We start from the raw sequence: 18795 nt of genomic DNA, 5'->3' as shown, positions 1-18795 counted from the left end.
CAGATGGCCGTATGTCTTCTTGCAAAAGCTTTAGAATGCTGGCTTTGGCATCGAAGGCTAGGGCATGCTGGCATGAGGAACTTGCATACTCTCGCAAAGAAGAAGCATGTTGTGGGCATCGAAGGCGTCAAGTTCAAGAAGGATCATCTATGTGGCGCCTGCGAAGCCGGAAAGATGACAAGAGCCAAGCATCCCTCGAAGACAATCATGACCACGTCTCAACCCTTCGACCTGCTGCACATGGACTTATTTGGCCCTACTCACCACTCCACTCTCAATGCTACTGCTTGCCTCTATGGCTTCGTCATTGTTGATGATTACTCTCGATACACATGGGTGCATATAATCCTCTACAAAACTGAAGTGCGGGATGTCTTTAGACGCTTTGCCAACTGTGCTATGACAAACTATGGTGTCAAGATCAAGTACATCAGAAGCGACAACGACACTGAGTTCGAGAACACCAGCCACGACCTCTACATGGATACCATGGGCATCACTCATGAGTTCTCTGCTCCTTACACACCTCAGCAGAATGGCATCGCGGAGTGCAAGAACAGAACTCTTATTGGGATGGCACGAACGATGCTTGATGAGTACAAGACTCCGCGGAAGTTCTGGCCTGAAGCCATTGATACTGCATGCCATGTCATCAACCGTGTTTATCTTCACAAGCTCCTAACTGGTAAGAAGCCAAATGTAAGTTACTTCAGAGTATTTGTTGCTAAGTGCTGGATCAAGGATCCACATCACACTTCCAAATTTGCACTGAAAGCACATGAAGGTTTTATGCTTGGTTACGGAAAGGATTCACACTCCTACACAGTCTTCAACCTCTTTCACTATAAAGTGGTTGAAACTGTGGATGTGCGGTTCAATGAGACTAACGGCTCGCAAAGGGAGCACCTGCCAAATGTGCTAGATGAATTATCCCCTAGCGAGTCAATCAAGCAAATGGGAAATGGAGAAATCATACCCTTTAAGAATCAGACTGAAGAGGAACTGATCGTTTCTGTTTCCACTCAACCTGAAGACAATGCTCATCCTGAAGATAATCCTCCAAATGATGACATCGATCAGAATGAAAAAAATCTTCGTCCTGCTCATCCTCGTGTTGGAAATGAAGTACAGATTGAGAAGATGATTGATAGCCTCAATGCACCTATTCCACTCACTCGTTCAAGAGCCACACAAAGAGCAACACAACTTACCAATTTATGTGGAAATTTTGCATTCTTCTCAATCTTAGAACCCAAGAAAGTCACCGAAGCCTTCATGGAACTTGAATGGATTCAAGCTATGCAACAAGACCTTCAACAGTTCGAGCTGAATAATGTATGGGAACTGGTCAAGCGTCCTGATCCTCGAAAGCATAATATCATTGGCACAAAATGGATATATCGCAACAAGCAAGATGAACATGGTCAAGTCGTCACAAACAAAGCTCGTCTCATTGCACAAGGCTACACTCAAGTAGAAGGAATTGACTTCGATGAAACTTTTGCTCCTGTGGCAAGGATTGAAGCCATTCACATTCTGCTAGCCTATGCAAATCATCACAACATCCTCCTGTATCAAATGGATGTGAAGAGTGCTTTTCTCAATGGAAAGATAGAAGAAGAAGTATATGTTGCACAACCTCCTGGCGTTGAAGATCCAAAACATCTTGATATGGTATACAAGCTCAACAAGGCACTGTACAGCCTCAAACAAGCCCCTCGTGCTTGGTATGACACGCTCAGACTTCCTGAAGAGCAAAGGCTTCAAACCTGGTTCACTGGATCCTACACTCTTCACGAAGACATATGATGGTCAACTGTTTGTGTGCCAAATCTATGTGGATGACATTATCTTCGGCTGCACCAACAAGAAGTACAGTGATGAGTTTGGTCACATGATGCAAGAGCTATATCAGATGTCCATGATGGGTGAATTGAAGTTCTTTCTTGGTCTCCAAATTCGTCAACAACACAATGACATCTTCATATCTCAAGAAAAATATCTCAAAGATTGCCTGAAGAAGTTTGGAATGCAAGACTGCAAAGGTTACACGACGCCAATGCCAACCAAAAGTCATCTGGGTCCCGACGACAATGGTAAAGAGTTCGACCAAAAGGTATACCGCTCCATGATTGGTTCTTTGCTTTACTTATGTGCATCTAGGCCAGATATAATGCTTAGTGTTTGCATGTGTGCCCGATTCCAAGCAGCACCAAAGGAATCGCATCACTTAGCTGTGAAGCGAATTCTTCGATATTTGGCTTACACCCCAACTCTAGGATTATGGTATCCAAAGGGCTCAGAGTTTGATGTAGTTGGATTCTTATGTGCTCATTATGCTGGTGATAAGGTTGATCGCAAGTCCACATCAGGCACATGTCACTTTTTTGGACGATCTCTTGTCTGTTGGTCTTCAAAGAAGCAGAACTATGTATCTCTCTCCACTGTTGAATCCGAATACATTACTGCTGGATCTTGCTGTGCTCAGCTTCTCTGGATGAAGCGAACTCTCAAGGACTATGGTATCCATCTGAAGAATGTGCCTCTCTACTACGACAATGAGAGTGCCATCAAGATTGCCAACAACCCAGTTCAGCACTCGAAGACAAAGCACATTGAAATTCGTCATCACTTTCTCAGAGATCATGTTATGAAGGAAGATATTGATATCATTCATGTCAACACTGAAGAGCAATTGGCTGATATCTTCACAAAGCCCTTGGATGAGAAAAGGTTTTGCAAGTTGCGGCGTGAGCTAAATATCTTGGAATCCTCAAATGTCCTATGATTAGGCACACATCCTGACACTTATGCATTTTGATGACTTAGATGTGCAACACACAAAGTAACGTATATCTTCAATCAATGAAGACATACACTCTAAGTGTGAATACATTAATGCGGAATTTGACTTCGGAGGGCCATGATAATTGTGCGCCGTGTCTAGGTCTAATACTTCCTATACGGTGGGTAACGCCACCACCAAAATTTTGTTTGAAGTGTTTCTCTTGGCGTTACATTTGCAAAGTCTTCATAATTGATATGTCTTCATCCCTGACTTGTATTCAAGTTTATCTTCATATCGTTGATTTGGCCTTAAACTAGTTGTATACTACTTGTGTTCTGTCCTCCACAGCATTCATGTATAGCTATAACTTCGTGTTGAATCTTTTGATCTAACTGAATGTGATCGGACCCTAACCTATCTATTCTTCTACCTCAACTCTATCAGTCCAAATCATATGCATTCTATTGAAAACTGTTGATTGTCTTCACTGAACCTTGTCAGCTGAAGTCAATCTGACAAACATTTATGTCTGTTTTTAAATGCTCTATCTTTATTACCGGAAATCCGAAGAATTCGGAATGACCGCCCCGACAATCCAGGAATTCGTGGGAACATGGAACAACTACCAAGGAGTTGCACGCACGCCACGTGTCATTCAAATGCGAATCCCCAGGGGCACCTGCGTAATTACGCTGTGATGTCCCTTTCCTTATAAATACACATCCCATCACGGTCCAAAAATTCTTCTTCCACCTTGCCACCTCTCGAAAACCCTAGCGCCACCGCTATCACTCGACGACGCCGGCGACGAAGCGCTTAGCAGCCGTGACTTCTCCGACGCTGTCCTCACACCGGCCGCGAACCTCATCTTCTCTGCTGCCGTCGTAGTTGTCTCTCATCGCCAAGTTAGGGCACGGGAGATTGAACTGCTCGGCCTCAACTTCCCCTCCGTCTAGCAGTTCTTCCAGTGGTAATTAAAACTCTCTTTTTACCGTCTTTTTGATCTGATAGATTCATCCCTCCTTACCAAAAGTAGTTTCTACCTCTCCAATGTTGGATCTATTTTTCTCTGCATCTCATACTGAACCTAGTTTGTTCACTTATGCTTCACTACAAGTTAGATTCCTCACTTGTACTTATTCTTGGATTCGTACAAATCTGGAACCAACTCTCATCAAATTAGTGAATGTCTTCGTGATATGAGGTCAATGTCTTCAAACTGATTTATCTTCAAAATCCTCTAAGAATGCATATGACCTCTTCCCCTTCCCTCGCATCTCTAATGATGTCACAGGTACATGTCCATGGGAGAATCCATTGGTTCTCATAGTCTGCATTCGTTTGCAGAGTTCTTACAGAATCATATAAATTCTCCTGAAGCAAGTTCTTGTCTGACTAGCGGCAAGAAGCCTTTGCAAGTTCTGAAGCCTTCAGGTTAAGCTTCATGGCTACTGAGAAACCAGCAAGAAAGGGTGGCAGGAAGCACCATGGGAACACTTCAAAGGATTTGCCTCCAGATTTGCACAAACTATACAAAATAGACCCAGAGGAAACCTATACTGAACACAAGAATCAAATCCAATGGATTCGAAGATACTGGGCTGAGGAATGGTTCAAGTACCGTTTTGTCACTCAAGAATATGCTGAGAAGAATGCCATCAAGCGACCCTGGGGGAGATATTCTGTACAAAAATCTTCAACCCAGGTCCCAGACTGAAGCCATTGAGCAAGGCTTCTATCCTTGCATGGTTCGCGGACCAGAGCCATAGAATGCTGACCCTTCTTCTCTACTGTATTGTCGCGGAGATCATCTCTTCAAGCGCAATTACCAGTTCGCCAAAGATTCTATTGTTAAGAACAAAAAGGCTTTCGGACTTGACTTCAACCCTGGTCCGTCCTCTCCACGGGAAGATGGCACCCGTGAAGCCAATGAAAACATGATCGGTCCCTTCTACAACTTTGAAGGCCTCCTCGCACACATTGCCGTTCAAGGTGCAAAAGTGGATCATTCTGATGATGGTGCTGACTCTGATGAGGCTCCATCTCCTACTCCAAAGCCACAGAAGCAGAAGAAAGCTAAAGCTTCAAAATCATCTGCTGCTCCAAAAGCTTCTCGAGTGAAGCCATTGGCAACTGCCCCTCCTGCTCCCAGTAACACCTCTGAAGATCTCTCTCGCATCTCCAAGAAGTCTGAGAAGCCACAGAAGAAACCTGTACAGAGACACAGTCAAGCACTGACACCAGCTGTCGTTCTGAGGAACGAATCTGAAACCATTGATTTGTCTTCAGATGAAGAATTTGGTGAGGACGCTCTTGAGCAGCTGATCAAGAGCAAGCAAGAGGAGGAGATCTTCAATGATATGCCCCTCTTTGATGTGAATATCTTGCATAATTTCATTGATGAATGGTTCGACAATCAAGATCTCAGCTTTGATGATCTTCAACTCCCCATTGGCATCAGCGTCGCCTTCCAAGGCGCAATTGCTCCTGAGCTGGCTCTAGCTCAGCGAATTGTTGAACTGAAACACAAGATTGATTTTGAGAAGGAACAGTTCGAGAAGCATGTGGCCAAGCTGAGTATGGCTGATGTCCAGAAATTCAAGGTGATGCTCAATTACCTCAAGGAGGCGTTTCGCAAGAAATGTGAGGAAGCCAAAGGCTCAAGAGATCGCTTGAAGAATCTTGTTGCCAAGTGTGTTTAGGCTTACAACAAAGCTGAAAAGCGCAAGGCACTTGGGCGTCCTGGTATTGATCCCAAGATGGCTGCCAAGCAAAAGAAGTCTACTGTGGCCCCCACTGAAGCTCCAAGGCGGGAAGAACCTCACATTGTCTTCCCAGCCAGCATGACAGGCTCGAAGCCTAAGGTCTCCACAGTGGCTTCAGATCAGCAGAAAACCAAGGCAGCTGAAGCCGAAGCAAAAAACCGCAAAATCAAGCGCACTGCTGATGATGCACCACCCCCAAAGAAGAGAAAAACCAAGAAGAGAGATCGGGCTGCTCCCAAAGAGCCCCTTGTTGTTGAACCCATTGCTTTTGCTCCCCCTCCATCTGAAAATCAAGAGCGTCAGTTGATTGTTCATGAGCCTGCTTCCACAGAGGCTCCTGAAGCTCAAGAAGTTCCAGTCGTTGAACCCATCGCGACTGAAGACATTGGTCCTGAAGACAATGTAGAAGATGATGTAGTTCTTCCTCAGATTCAGCGCCCCACGGTATCATCGCTTGTTCACACGAACAGCGAACCCATCAGTATTGGTCGTCCTTTGACGCCAATCACACATGATGCCTCATGGGCTGATCGACCCCCAACCAGAAACTCCAAGTCAAGATTCACCAAGTACTCCCCGTCCTTCACTAGCGTAAGCCACCAGTCTGTTGGTGAATGATGATAATTACATGGAGACAACCCCTTCGCCAAAAGCGTCGCCTGTGTTTCAACGACTTCGCAAAGGTCTCAAGCCCTCTGTCTCCATGACAACCATCACAGAAGAGGATTCACACCAGTCCAGCTCAGTGGCATGTCAAGTGTTCCCTGAAGACAACCCTTCTCTGACGGTTCCTGTGTCTAAAGCTAATGCTTCTAAAGAGATTACGGCTACAGCAGCCGATGAAAGACAAGAAGAAGAGCATGTTCCAACTCCCCCTACCACCCAAGAAATTGTTCTCGAGGAGAACGTATCTGTGCCCGACCCTCCAGCTCCTCAAGTGGAGGTTGAGAATACTGAGGCGGCCACCAACAATGCTACTGAAGCCAATGACGTTGTCATGACTAAAGCCAATGTGGCGCCTCAAGTCAACATTGCAAATGAAGCCAATACTGCACCTACATCCAATGTGCAGCCTGACACCTCTGCCAATGCCTCTGCTCCTGTACCGCCACCAAGGCCACACACTATTGAGCATGCCTTCTATCAAGGTGAACTTGTTCCTGTCAGATGGCCAATTCTGGTTCCTCCACCTGCTCCTGGACCACAATTTGACTACCATGTGGAGCATAGGCCTCATGTTCAGAAGCCAAAACCAAGGCTGCCAAGGTTCCCAGGTACTGCATCGGCACCAGGCTCATTAAATATCAATGGCTTCATTGCACACAACACCTTCTTCGATACTGGCAAGAACCCATATTCCAAGCCAAGAATATCATCAGATCGGTTCTGGAGCTATCAGCAGCGCAGCTACTACTCCTGTATTCTATACAATCAGGAGTGCATATTTCCTCATATGCGTCTGGACACTGAAGCCATTGCTGGTCTGCCCTGCCTAGAAGAAGCCCTAGACTGCTTTTGTGATGCTAGCCTTCTGCAGTTTGTCACCGATAAGGAACATTGGAATGAAGAGCTTCTCCTGCAATTCTATGCAACCCTCCACATTCGCTGCTACAACAGGGATACAACCACATGGGTCCTTGAGTGGATGACGGGCAACATTCATCATGAAGCCAAAGCCTTTGATCTCATTGAGCTTACCGGCCTCTCCACTCCAGGCGAACTGTATGAACCTGGTTGTCAGCTTCACCGGGATGCACTGGAAAGCATCTTTGAAAATCCAGAGCCCAAGATAAGCCAGATGCTTAGTATGATGAAGCCACTGCCCCAGGATGCTGAGTATCCCAAGGAATTCCTTGTTGAAGACCTAGAGTATCTGCCCCGCACTATCTATCATATTAGGCGAACTCTATGGCCAATCAAAGGGAATTCCTCCTCAGCAAAGCTTGAAGGTGCAATGAAGACATTGGTCTTCTACATTCTAAATGGCAAAAGCTTCAATACTCAAGATTTATTCATTCACCAGTTTGCTGCATCTGGGTCTGACATTTTTTGTCTGAAATTCTATGCTCCTTGGATTATGCGTCTGATCAAGCTCCACTCTGCCATTGACTATCAGCCCTCTGCTCATAACCATCTCATATTTTTACCAGAGGTTGATATGTCCATTGAAGCCATTTACCCAGAGCTTGCCAAGGAAGCACTATATCTTCACAACGTAGATCGTCAGAGCTTTTCCCAACATGTTGAAGGTATTCAGGTTGCTTCTCGTGTTTATCCACTGGCCGGCAACACTCGCTGTGCACGCCCTGAAGCCACTGAAAGCACCATTGCTCCAAGACCTCGGAAGCGCTCTCGTGTGCTCAATGACCGAGAGCTTCTCGTGGCCTTGCATCAAAAGCATGACAAGCATCATTACTGGATGAAGCGTCAAGTGCAAAGCCTCTTGGTGGATGTTAATCGCATTCGCAATCTTGCTACCAAGAATGCCTTTGTCACTCATGAAACCTGCCGGAGGTCCTGGAGGAGTCTGACATTGCTAAGTGTTGACGCTGATCTTCAAGACGATGGCTTCACTGAGAGATTCAAGTTCGACTCCACTCCTCCAAGGAATGTTGTCTTACGTCGAACCCTGTCTCTTGAAGATTTAGAGTACTCCTCCTCTGTAGCAACTGTGAATGCCAGAGTCTTGGATGACGCAGATGATGCTACCTCACCACCTCCAACCTTAGCATGTGTCCACACAACACCAAGTTCTTCTGCATCACCAAACCTCAACGATGACCCTGCTGCTTCACCTACTCCTCATGGGAACGAGTAGCGACTATGTCTTCAAACCTTTTTGGTTCTTACTGACAAAAGGGGAGAAGCATATGTTGATAGTCTTCAAGCGGGTCCATATGGGTGGTTGCTATACGTTTTGCCTAGTGCTTACAACTCTCATTTTGATACATTTGGTTCTTTGAGTTGTAACACTTAAACTTGATGGTCGTCTGCTACTTTTTCTGCTATTCTGTGTGATGCGACGACAAATTCCGCATATACGATGATAAATCCCGCATGAACTCATTTCGCAGACGTCCATTTTTCATTATGCCTGTCATTTTTTCTGTATATTTGTTCATGCATGATGTATTATCTTCATATAGTGAAGAGGATCTCCACAAGTACAACCTGCCATGTGCATTTGCATTCCAACACAAAACATTTATATGCACATCTTCAGGGCGAGCCTTTTGCCACTTATGAAGACAATGCCTCAATCCTTTACAATTTCACATACTTTTATCCCTGTTGAAAACTTCAACCAGTTTGTCATCAATCACCAAAAAGGGGGAGATTGTAAGTGCATCTAGTGCCACCCCTAGTTGGTTTTGGAGTATCGACGACAAACCTGGTTGAGGGACTAATGTGTTTGTGAGAATTACAGGATAACACAGGTAGTAGTCCCTCTTTGATTCGGTTACCTACCGGAGATGACCCCTAAAAATGTGTGAAGACATTGAAGACAATGGTGGTCTGTGAAGATATTCACATTGAAGACTATGACATGAGAAGACATTGAGTGAAGACTATGGAGCGCGAAGACTTAGTTGTTTCATTGTTTCCTTTTCTTCTTTGTTGAGTCATAGGAACCATCGTACTGTTAAGTGGGGTCCAAGTGTACAAAGTCAGAGTGACTGAAGTGATGCTCAACCAAATCCTATGTCTTTGAGCGAAGACAATGAGAGCAAATTATCCAGAGTCGGATAAGTCAGCTTTACTTGTAGCCCAAGTCAAGCTGCCGCGTGTGTTTGAAATATGACCGTTGCGACACGTGCCAGTTCCTTAGTGACCTAGGGTCATTTCGGACAAATCAGATCGGGTTGCCCAATGGCTATAAATAGCCCACCCCCTACACCTTAAATTGGTGGCTACTCAGAGTTAGATATGGCTTTTGTCGTTTGAGAGCAACCCACCTCCGAAGCCTTTGAGGGAGAGAATCCTTGCGACGACAAAGCCCAAACCACCCAGAACCCAAAGAGTGTTTGGCATCACTGAAGTCTTTCTGTCCGCGTGATCTGAAGACTTGTTACCCTTGAGGACTATGAATCCTCCAGCCGGTTAGGCGTCGCATTCTGAGCATCCAAGAGTCATTGTGGATTGCCGGTGAACAAAGTCTGTGAAGGTTCGGAAGTCTACCTCGAAGACTTACCAGAGTGATTGGGCGGGGACTGAGTGTCCTTAGCTCAAGGGGAATAAGGTGAAGACGTGGTCTTCTGAGTTGAATCTTAGCCTCCCTAACCAGACGTACAGTTGTCACAGCAACTGGAACTGGTCGAACAAATCCCTGTCCCTCTGAAGCCACTAGCTCCATCTCTTACTTCCCTTTACTTACCGTTTTTCTTTGTGAAGTCATTGCCTGCTTGCATTATCTGTTTGACTTCACTGTGTGACTATCTGTTCTGATTGGCTTTATACTATCTTCCATCCTGATCCTTTCTACCTAGCTGCTAATAGTCTTTGTGCTTTCACTTCACTGAATACTTGACTATGGCTTGTCTAGTGTAGTCTACCTTCCGCTGCATACGAATAGTGTTGTTTCTACTGTTTGTCTTCGAAACTCCCATGTTTTGAAGACGTTCATAAAAATCCCCTATTCACCCCCCTCTAGTCGATAACTAGACCTTTCACATATAACCAGGCAGCAAAGACCAAGCCCGTGGAAGCACTATAGAGGTCCTGCCGTGAAGCATCAGCCACAACAGAGATGTCCCGGCGCGCCATGGAGCCTTCGAACGAGCTCTCATGGGCACACGAGGGCTCTCACAAGCGCACTCGCCGTGTTGGTGATCGCGACAAGCTGGTGTTGCTGAAGTCCTTGGCCGGTGATGACGACATTCTCGCTGGCCTCATTAAGCAGCAGGAGATGGTCAACAGCTTGATGAAGCTGCTCGAGATCAGCGATGCCTCGGATGAGAAGGTGACCGGCCTCGTAAAGCAACTCATGGGTGACAATGCAAAGCTCCTCAAGGCGCTCGCTAAGAAGGAGGAGGAGGTCGCCGGCTGGAAGATGCTGCATGAGCAGACCAGTGCCTCAGGGATGACGCTGACAGCAGTTGTCGAGGAAGTGATGCGTGAGTTGAGGAAGCTCCGGATCGAGCACGAGCAGGAGGCGGAGGAATCCGTGGCTGCTTTCAAGCAAAGTCATGAGGAATTGAAGAACGAGCAATAGGATGTCATCACCCGACGATCCATCGAAGAGTAGATATAGTAGCGATCCAGATCGTTGTCTGCTATTTCCTTCTTCTCTTGCCCCCGTGTCTTCTGGGCTTTGCCACAAGTGGCATTTAAAATTATCCGGAATATGTAAGACAATTATTATCCGTGCCATTGTAAATTTGTCCTCATACTATCCGGTTCCATTTTATTTGTCATCCCATTATCCGTTGCCCTATGTGGCAATTTAAATTAGGCCGAAATACGAGTTTAAAAGACGAACAAAGCAAATGCTGCCATGGGATCACCAGAAAACACCCTCCGTCCACCCCTAAAAAAACCTCCGTGTAGGCGCTTTAATTAACCCATTAATGGAAAAGTTTTGAGCAAGGTGGGTGGTGGCTGATGCATGCAGGTCAAACAGCTCGCTTCCCGGTGAGCATGGGAGGCCTTGCTGCTCGCACGTGTCCCATCGAGCCAGCGAGGTGGATAGAATGCACGCGTCCCGTCGAGCCCGCGCGGCAGACTGCTCGCATGCGTCCCGTCGAACCTGCACGGTGGACTACTCGTGCTCATCCCATCTAATCAAATAGTTGCACGCACACCACAGAGCATGGTTAAATTTAGACACGGTTCATATAATACAACTGTTTGTGATATTAATGTGTCAGCTTTTTATTTCAAAAAGGACTTCGTTGGCTACTAATGTGTGCACCTCTTCTCAAACTGGATGATTGTTTTTACCATGGCATATATGTTCCATGTCATGAAAACATGCCAAGTTTCATGTTTTTTGGGTGAGTTTTTCGTTTACTAGTATTTTAAAAACTGAGATTCTCAATGTTCAAGGATAATGACAAGTTTGTAATTCATTCCCATTCCTTAAATTAGACCTAAACATGCACCCAATGACACATGTACGATTTCCCACCCATTTTGCTTACTAGAGCATGTGCTTGTAGTTCAAATTTGAATTATGAACTACATTAAATGCGTAGAAAACTTAATTAGTAATATATACAATGGCCAAATGAACCCAAAAAAGTTTCAAATTTCGGCACGACACTCCTGTTATTCTATGTTGCCTGTACAAAACCAAGTTCAAGGCTTGAAGAGGCAACGATTATCGTTTCACCCACCGAAACCACGAGGGTTGCGAGAAGCTTCGATTTGTAATAGGCTTGTAATATAGCTTCGCTCAAGTTGGACAATTACATGTACCATGTAGTGACACCCTGCCAAGTTTCACGATTTCCTGCTGAGTTTTGGATTTACAGAGATTTATAAACCGAGATTCGCAATGTTTGTGGCCAAAGCAGGACGGCGAGACAGTTGAATTCATTCCCATTCGTTCCATGGGACCTAAACATGCACCCTAAGGACACATGTACATTTTTTCTAGCCACTTCCGTGCACTGGAGCATGTATTTGTAGTTCAGATTTGAAATGGACATTAAATGCCTAGAAAACTCAACTAATGAATAAAAAGGGTCAAACGAACCCTAAATAATTTCAACGTTCAGCGCAAATCTCCCGTTGTTCCGTGTAGAAGAAAATACGAGGCTAGAAGAGGGAGCCATTATCGTTTGGCCCACAAGGGGACACGTTTCCCTATCGAAACCAGGAGGGTTCTTGCGACATGCTCCGATTTGTAAGAGGTTTGTAATAAAGCTTGGACCAAATTGGCAATGTTTTACCACGGTATATGTGCCATGACATGACACCATGCCACCTTTGATGACTTTATGGTGAGTTTTGGATTTATGGGGATTTAAAAATCGAGATTCCAAATGTTTGAGGACGAGCCAGGACGCTGGTAAGGTTGTAATTTGTTCCCATTCCTGGCATGGAACCTAAACATGCACCCAAGGACACATGTATAATTTTTCTAGCCATTTTGGTGAACTGGAGCATGTATTTGTAGTTCAGATTTGAATTATTGACATTAAATGCCTAGGAAACTCAATTAGTGTATAAAAAGGCCAAACGAACCCTGAATAAGTATAAATTTCAGCATGGATATCATGTTGTTCCATGTTGCCCATAGAAGAAAATACAAGGCAAAAAGAGGCAGTGATTACGTTTCGACAATAAGGGAAACACGTTTCCCTATCGGAATCACAAGGCATATTTGAGATAAACTCCGGTTTGTAAGAGGTTTGTAATAAAGCTTGCCCCCAATTGGACAATGTTTTTACCACTACATATATGTGCCATGACGTGACACCATGCCTACTTTCATGATTTTCTGGTGAGTTTTGGATTAACGGGGATTTTAAAACCGAGATTCCAAATGTTTGAGGATGAGCCAGGACGCTGGTACGGTTGTAATTCGTTCCCATTCTTGGCATGGGATAAACATGCACTCAAGGACACATGCACGTATAATTTTTCTAACCATTTTGGTGAACTGGAGCATGTATTTGAGGTTCAGATTTCAATTATGGACATTAAATGCCTATGAAACTCAATTAGTGTATAAAAAGCCAAAAAAACCTGAATAAGTTTAAATTTCAGTATGGATATCCTGTCATTCCATGTTGCCCGTAGAAAAAATACAAGGCGAAAAGAGGCAATGATTATGTTTCGCCACAAGTGGAACACATTTCCTTATCGGAACTACAAGGCTTCTCTGAGAGAAGGTCCGGTTTGTAAGAGGTTTGTAATAAAGCTTGGCCTAAATTGGACAATGTTGTTACCATGACATATATGCGTCATAACGTGATACCATGCCAACTTTCATGATTTCTGGTGAGTTTAGGATTTATGGGGATTTAAAAACCGAGATTCTAAATGTTTGAGGATGAGCCAGGACGCCGGTACGGTTGTAATTCGTTCCCATTCCTGGCATGGGACCTAAACATGCACCCAAGGACACATGTATAATTTTTTTAGCCATTTTGGTGAACTCGAGCATGTATTTGAAGTTTAGATTTGAATTATGGACATAAAATGCCTAGGAAACTCAATTAGTGTATAAAAAGGCCAAACGAACCCTAAATAAGTTTAAATTTCAGCACGGATATCCTGTCGTTCAATGTTGCCCGTAGAATAAAATACAAGTCGAAAAGAGGCAGAGATTATGTTTCGACAACAAGGGGAACACGTTTCCCTATCAGAACCAAGAGGCTTCTTTGAGAGAAGCTCCGGTATGTAATAAAGTTTGGCCCATTGTGACGCCCCCGATTCAATCGTACACTAATCATACACGCAAACATGTACGATCGAGATCAGGGACTCACGGGAAGATATCACAACACAACTCTAAAATAAAAGAAGTGATACAAGCATCATAATACAAACCAGGGACCTCGAGGGCTCGAATACAAGTGCTCGATCATAGACGAGTCTGCGGAAGCAACAATATCTAAGTACAAACATAAGTTAATCAAGTTTGCCTCAAGAAGGCTAGCACAAACTGGGATACAGATCGAAAGAGGCGCAGGCCTCCTGCCTGGGATCCTCCTAACAACTCATGATCGTCGGCAGCGGCCTGCACGTAGTAGTAGGCTCCTCCAGTGTAGTAGTTGTCATTGACGGTGGCGTCTGGATCATGGGCTCCAACGTCTGGTTGCGGCATCCGAGAAGAAGAGAAAAACAGGGAAAAGAGGGAGCAAAGCAACCGTTAGTACTCATCCAAAGTACTAGCAAGCAAGGAGCTACACTACATATGCATGGGTATATGTGTAAAGAGGTAATATGAGTGGACTGAACTGCAGAATGCCAGAATAAGAGGGGGATAGCTAGTCCTATCGAAGACTACGCTTCTGACAGCCTCCGTTTTGCAGCATGTAGAAGAGAGTAGAGTGAAGTCCTCCAAGTAGCATCGCATAGCATAATCCTACCTGATGATCCTCCCCTCGTCGCCCTATGGAAAAGCGATCACCGGTTTGTCTGTGGAACTTGTCTGGCTGTGTTTTATTAAGTCTCTGGTTCTAGTTGTCATAAGGTCAAGGTACAACTCCGGGTCGTCCTTTTACCGAGGGACACGGCTATTCGAATAGATTAACTTCCCTGCAGGGGTGCACCACATAACCCAACATGCTCGATCCCATTTGGCCGGACACAATTTCCTGGGTCATGCCCGGCCGCGGAAGATCAACACGTCGCAACCCCACCTAGGCCTAACGGAGAGGTCAGCACGCCGGTCTAAATCCTATGCGCGCAGGGGTCTGGGCCCATCACCCGTTGCACACATGCACGTTGCTTATGCGGCCGATGAGCAGACCTAGCCTTCCTTATACAAGGACAGGCGTTCCAGTCCAACCCGGCGCGCGCCGCTCCGTCACTGACGTCTAGAAGGCTTCGGCTGATACCACGACGTCGAGTGCCCATATCTTTCTAGTGTAGTTGGTTAGTGCGTATAGGCCAGTGGCCAGACTCAGATCAAATACCAAGATCTCGTTAAGCGTGTTATTATGAAGCAACCGCAAACGCCGACCAGGGCCAGGCCCACCTCTCTCCGAGGTGGCCTCAACCTGCCCTGTCGCTCCATCACAAAGATCCACATAGAGGGCCGTCGGGAAAGTATGTCCTTTCAGCCCCCAATTTGTGAATCAACCGCGGGTACTCAACGAGCCAACCCGACTTTAGTCACCATCTGAATAGTATGTATGTATAGTATATACACGTGATCACCTCCCGAGTGATCATAGCCCAATAGTATAGCAAGGCAGACTGGCAAGAATGTAGGGCCACAGATGATAAACAAGCATCCTATACTAAGTATTTTAGGATTGCAGGTAAGGTATCAACAGATGTAGCAACAATGTCAGGCTATGCATCAGAATAGGATTAACGGAAAGCAGTAACATGCTACACTACTCTTACGCAAGCAGTAGAGAGGAGAATAGGCGATATCTGGTGATCAAGGGGGGGGGTTGCCTGGTTGCTCTGGCAAGAAGGAGGGGTCGTCAACACCGTAGTCGAACTGGGCAGCAGCAGCGTCGATCTCGTAGTCTACCGGAGAGCAAAGGGGGAAGAAGCAGTAAATACAATGCAAACATAAGCATGACAATGCATGACATGACAATGAGCGGTGTTAGGTGTGCCCTAACACGGTAGTAGGTGATGCCGACGAAAGGGGGAAACATCCGGGAAAGTATCCCCCGTGTTTCGCGTTTTCGGACAGGTGAACCGGAGGGGGAAAGTTACGTGTTTGCTATGCTAGGGATGTGTGGCGGATGAACGAGCTGCGTATCCGGATTCGTCTCATCGTTCTGAGCAACTTTCATGTACAAAGTATTTTCATCCGAGTTACAGATTATTTTATAATGATTTTTAAAGTTCTAAATTATTTTTAATTCAAAAATTAAGTGTTAAATTGCTATGGGTACATAGAAGTGTACCCACAGATGGGCTAGGGTGGCTGACCAGTAGGCCTAGTTGACTTAGTCAACTGCCCAGTCAGTAGAGGCTAACTAATGGGGCCGGTCAAAGTCAACAGCCAGTCAGCATTGACTGTTGACTGGTCAAACTAACTAGTGGGTCCCGCTTGTCATAGTCTCATAGTAATGAAACATGGTTAATTAGCTTTAACTAAATGATTAGGTTAATCTAATCTGGATTAATTAAGTTAATTAATTCTTTAATTAATTAATTAATTAATATTTTAATTATTATATTTTAATTCCTTTTCTTTCTTTTTTCAATGTTCTGGGGCTGGGCCCCACGTGTCATTCGACCAGGGGGCTGATGCGGGTTATGGGTGCTGGGTGCTAACGGGCACAGCCGAACAGGCGTTGGCCCGCAGGGGGCGCACCCAACTAGGGCCATGGGGTGGTTGGTGGGCGCGTGCGCCAGCGCACTGGCGTGGAGCTCCGGTGGCTGCGACCGGGCAGAGCATGGAAAGGGTTGCGACTGCCGACACGCAGCAAGGTGGCCGGAGGAGGACGATGGGCGTGCGAGGCCGCGGCGAGAGGGGCGGCGACTCATCGGCGCGAGACAGGAAATGCGGGAAGGAGCAGCGCATGCGGGCTCGCGTGCCAGGGCACGTGCGGAGGCGCACTGGGCGTAGCCTCGAGCGGCGTGCATGGAAGGGGTGCGCGGCGAGAGCCGATGTGGCTGGTCCAGGTGCGGGTTGGGCGCGGCGGATGGCGTCTGACAGGGGGAGAGGGGAGGCTCGTCGTCTCACCGGCGTTCGTGGGGTAATGGCAGCGGGGCTCGGGGTGGCGGACGGGGATGACGCGGAGAGGAAGCAGGCCGGTGGGGAGGAGGATGCAGGCCGACGCGGAGGTCCGGCGAGATTGTCCTCCAGCGGGGTGGCGTTGCAGGCTCGAGGAAGCGGAAGGGCGCCGGTGGTGCGGTCGGAGCGGCGTCCGGGCCGCCAGCAACTAGGGTGGCGGGGCGTCGGCACGCGACGACGACGAGGACAGAAAAGCGACGGCGAGGTGGTGGCAATGGGGGTCGGGGGCGACGGGGTCACTGGGATCGGGGAGGGGGGCGAGCGCCCCGATCCAGATCGGGTCCTCGGGTGGGGGAAGAGGAGCGAGGGGAGAGCGGGGAGAGCGCTGGGGATCATGCGCCCCTCCTGTGACGGCGCTGGAGGAAGAGGGTGGGGATCGTGGGGGAAGTGGGGTGGGGCTCTAGGGTTTCGGGAGCTGTGGGGGGATATGGGCGCGGCTGGTGGGCCGGCCTAGTGGCCTGCTGGGCCGGTTGGCCCAATGGGAGGGGGCTTCTTTCTTTTTTTGTTTACCTTTGTTTTCTGTTTTTGTGTTTTCTTTCCTTTTATTTATTCTCCTTTTCTATTTTATTTAATTTAGGGCATTTAAGTATTTTCTAAACATTTGCTTTCTTTACTATAACTACCTATGTAATATTTGGCATAGTCCGAACATTTTTGTTTTAATGTTTTAAAACTTTTATTGTTTGCTAGATTTTGAATTTGAATTTGAACCGATTTTCGAACTAGCGCGAGATTAGCAACTGTAACTGTGGTGACGTGGCATCATTAACGTGGGATTACTGTTGCTAACTATCCGGGCGTTACAATTCTCCTCCACTACAAGAAATCTTGTCCCGAGATTTAAGAGGTGGACTAAGGGGGGAAAGGTGCTGGTAGCGAAAAACCTAACGAGACTTCTCGGTCTTGGTTGCCCTTTCGAAGAGGTTGATCCCTTTTGTTGATGTCTTCATTTCTCTGCTATAAGTCACCATGATCAAGTCGTCATCCTTTCTTCGGGATCTCCATCGCACTTACGATAGAATAAGTGGGGTATTCAGGAAGAAGGGATCTCTGCAAGGTTGACTATCTAGTCAATAACATCGGGGAAGGTGGCAGAAAGTATGTCTCGAATTGAAACTTAAGAAAATATCGAGAGCAAGGTAAGAAGGTGCAATAAGATTTTCAATCGGATAGGCAATCATTCGTTGCCTGAAACAGAGTGTGAAAGGGGTTCAGAGCAACTGGAATAAGTATTGTGTTCGATACCAGAATTGATCACTAGGACGGTGGCTTGAGAATTACATACGAAACGAAGCACAAGGGATAACTTCGAAACAGGGATGTACAAGAGAGTGAGGTTTCGATCCAGTGGACCTATGGGTTATGGGACCACCATGTGGGTTGAAAGTAGGAAGGGTGGTGACATCTTGCACAACCGCGACAGGGAGGCATGTCAGTGGATAGCTTGTTAGCTATGTCGGCAACAATGTCGGTACCAAGGACGGGAAACAAAGAGAACCATTTTCCTACTCATTGAACGAGGCGAACCAATTGGCAAAGTTCTCACCCATTGGTGGTTACCGGAATGTCATCAACAATAGTAATAGAGTCTTACAGACAGAGTGGTACAACAAGGTGCTTACCTAAGCAGGGAATTATCTCTTCTCAGTTAAGTCAGATTACAGGAAATGTTAAACAAAAGGATGGAAAGGAAAACGTGATTATCAGATTAAACAGAACGATGGAAAGAAAATTTGTGATTACACACAATTGTTAGGAGTATATCTGAGGGAGTCCTGGACTAGAGGGTGTCCGGATAGCTGAACTATCATCATCGGCCGGACTCCAAGACTATGGAGATACAAGATTGAAGACTTCGTCCC

The sequence above is a fragment of the Triticum dicoccoides genome, chromosome 1B (assembly GCF_002162155.2).
Source record: "Triticum dicoccoides isolate Atlit2015 ecotype Zavitan chromosome 1B, WEW_v2.0, whole genome shotgun sequence".
NCBI lineage: Eukaryota > Viridiplantae > Streptophyta > Magnoliopsida > Poales > Poaceae > Triticum > Triticum dicoccoides.
The sequence above is the reverse complement of the archived record's forward strand: the minus strand, read 5'-3'. Positions refer to the sequence as shown.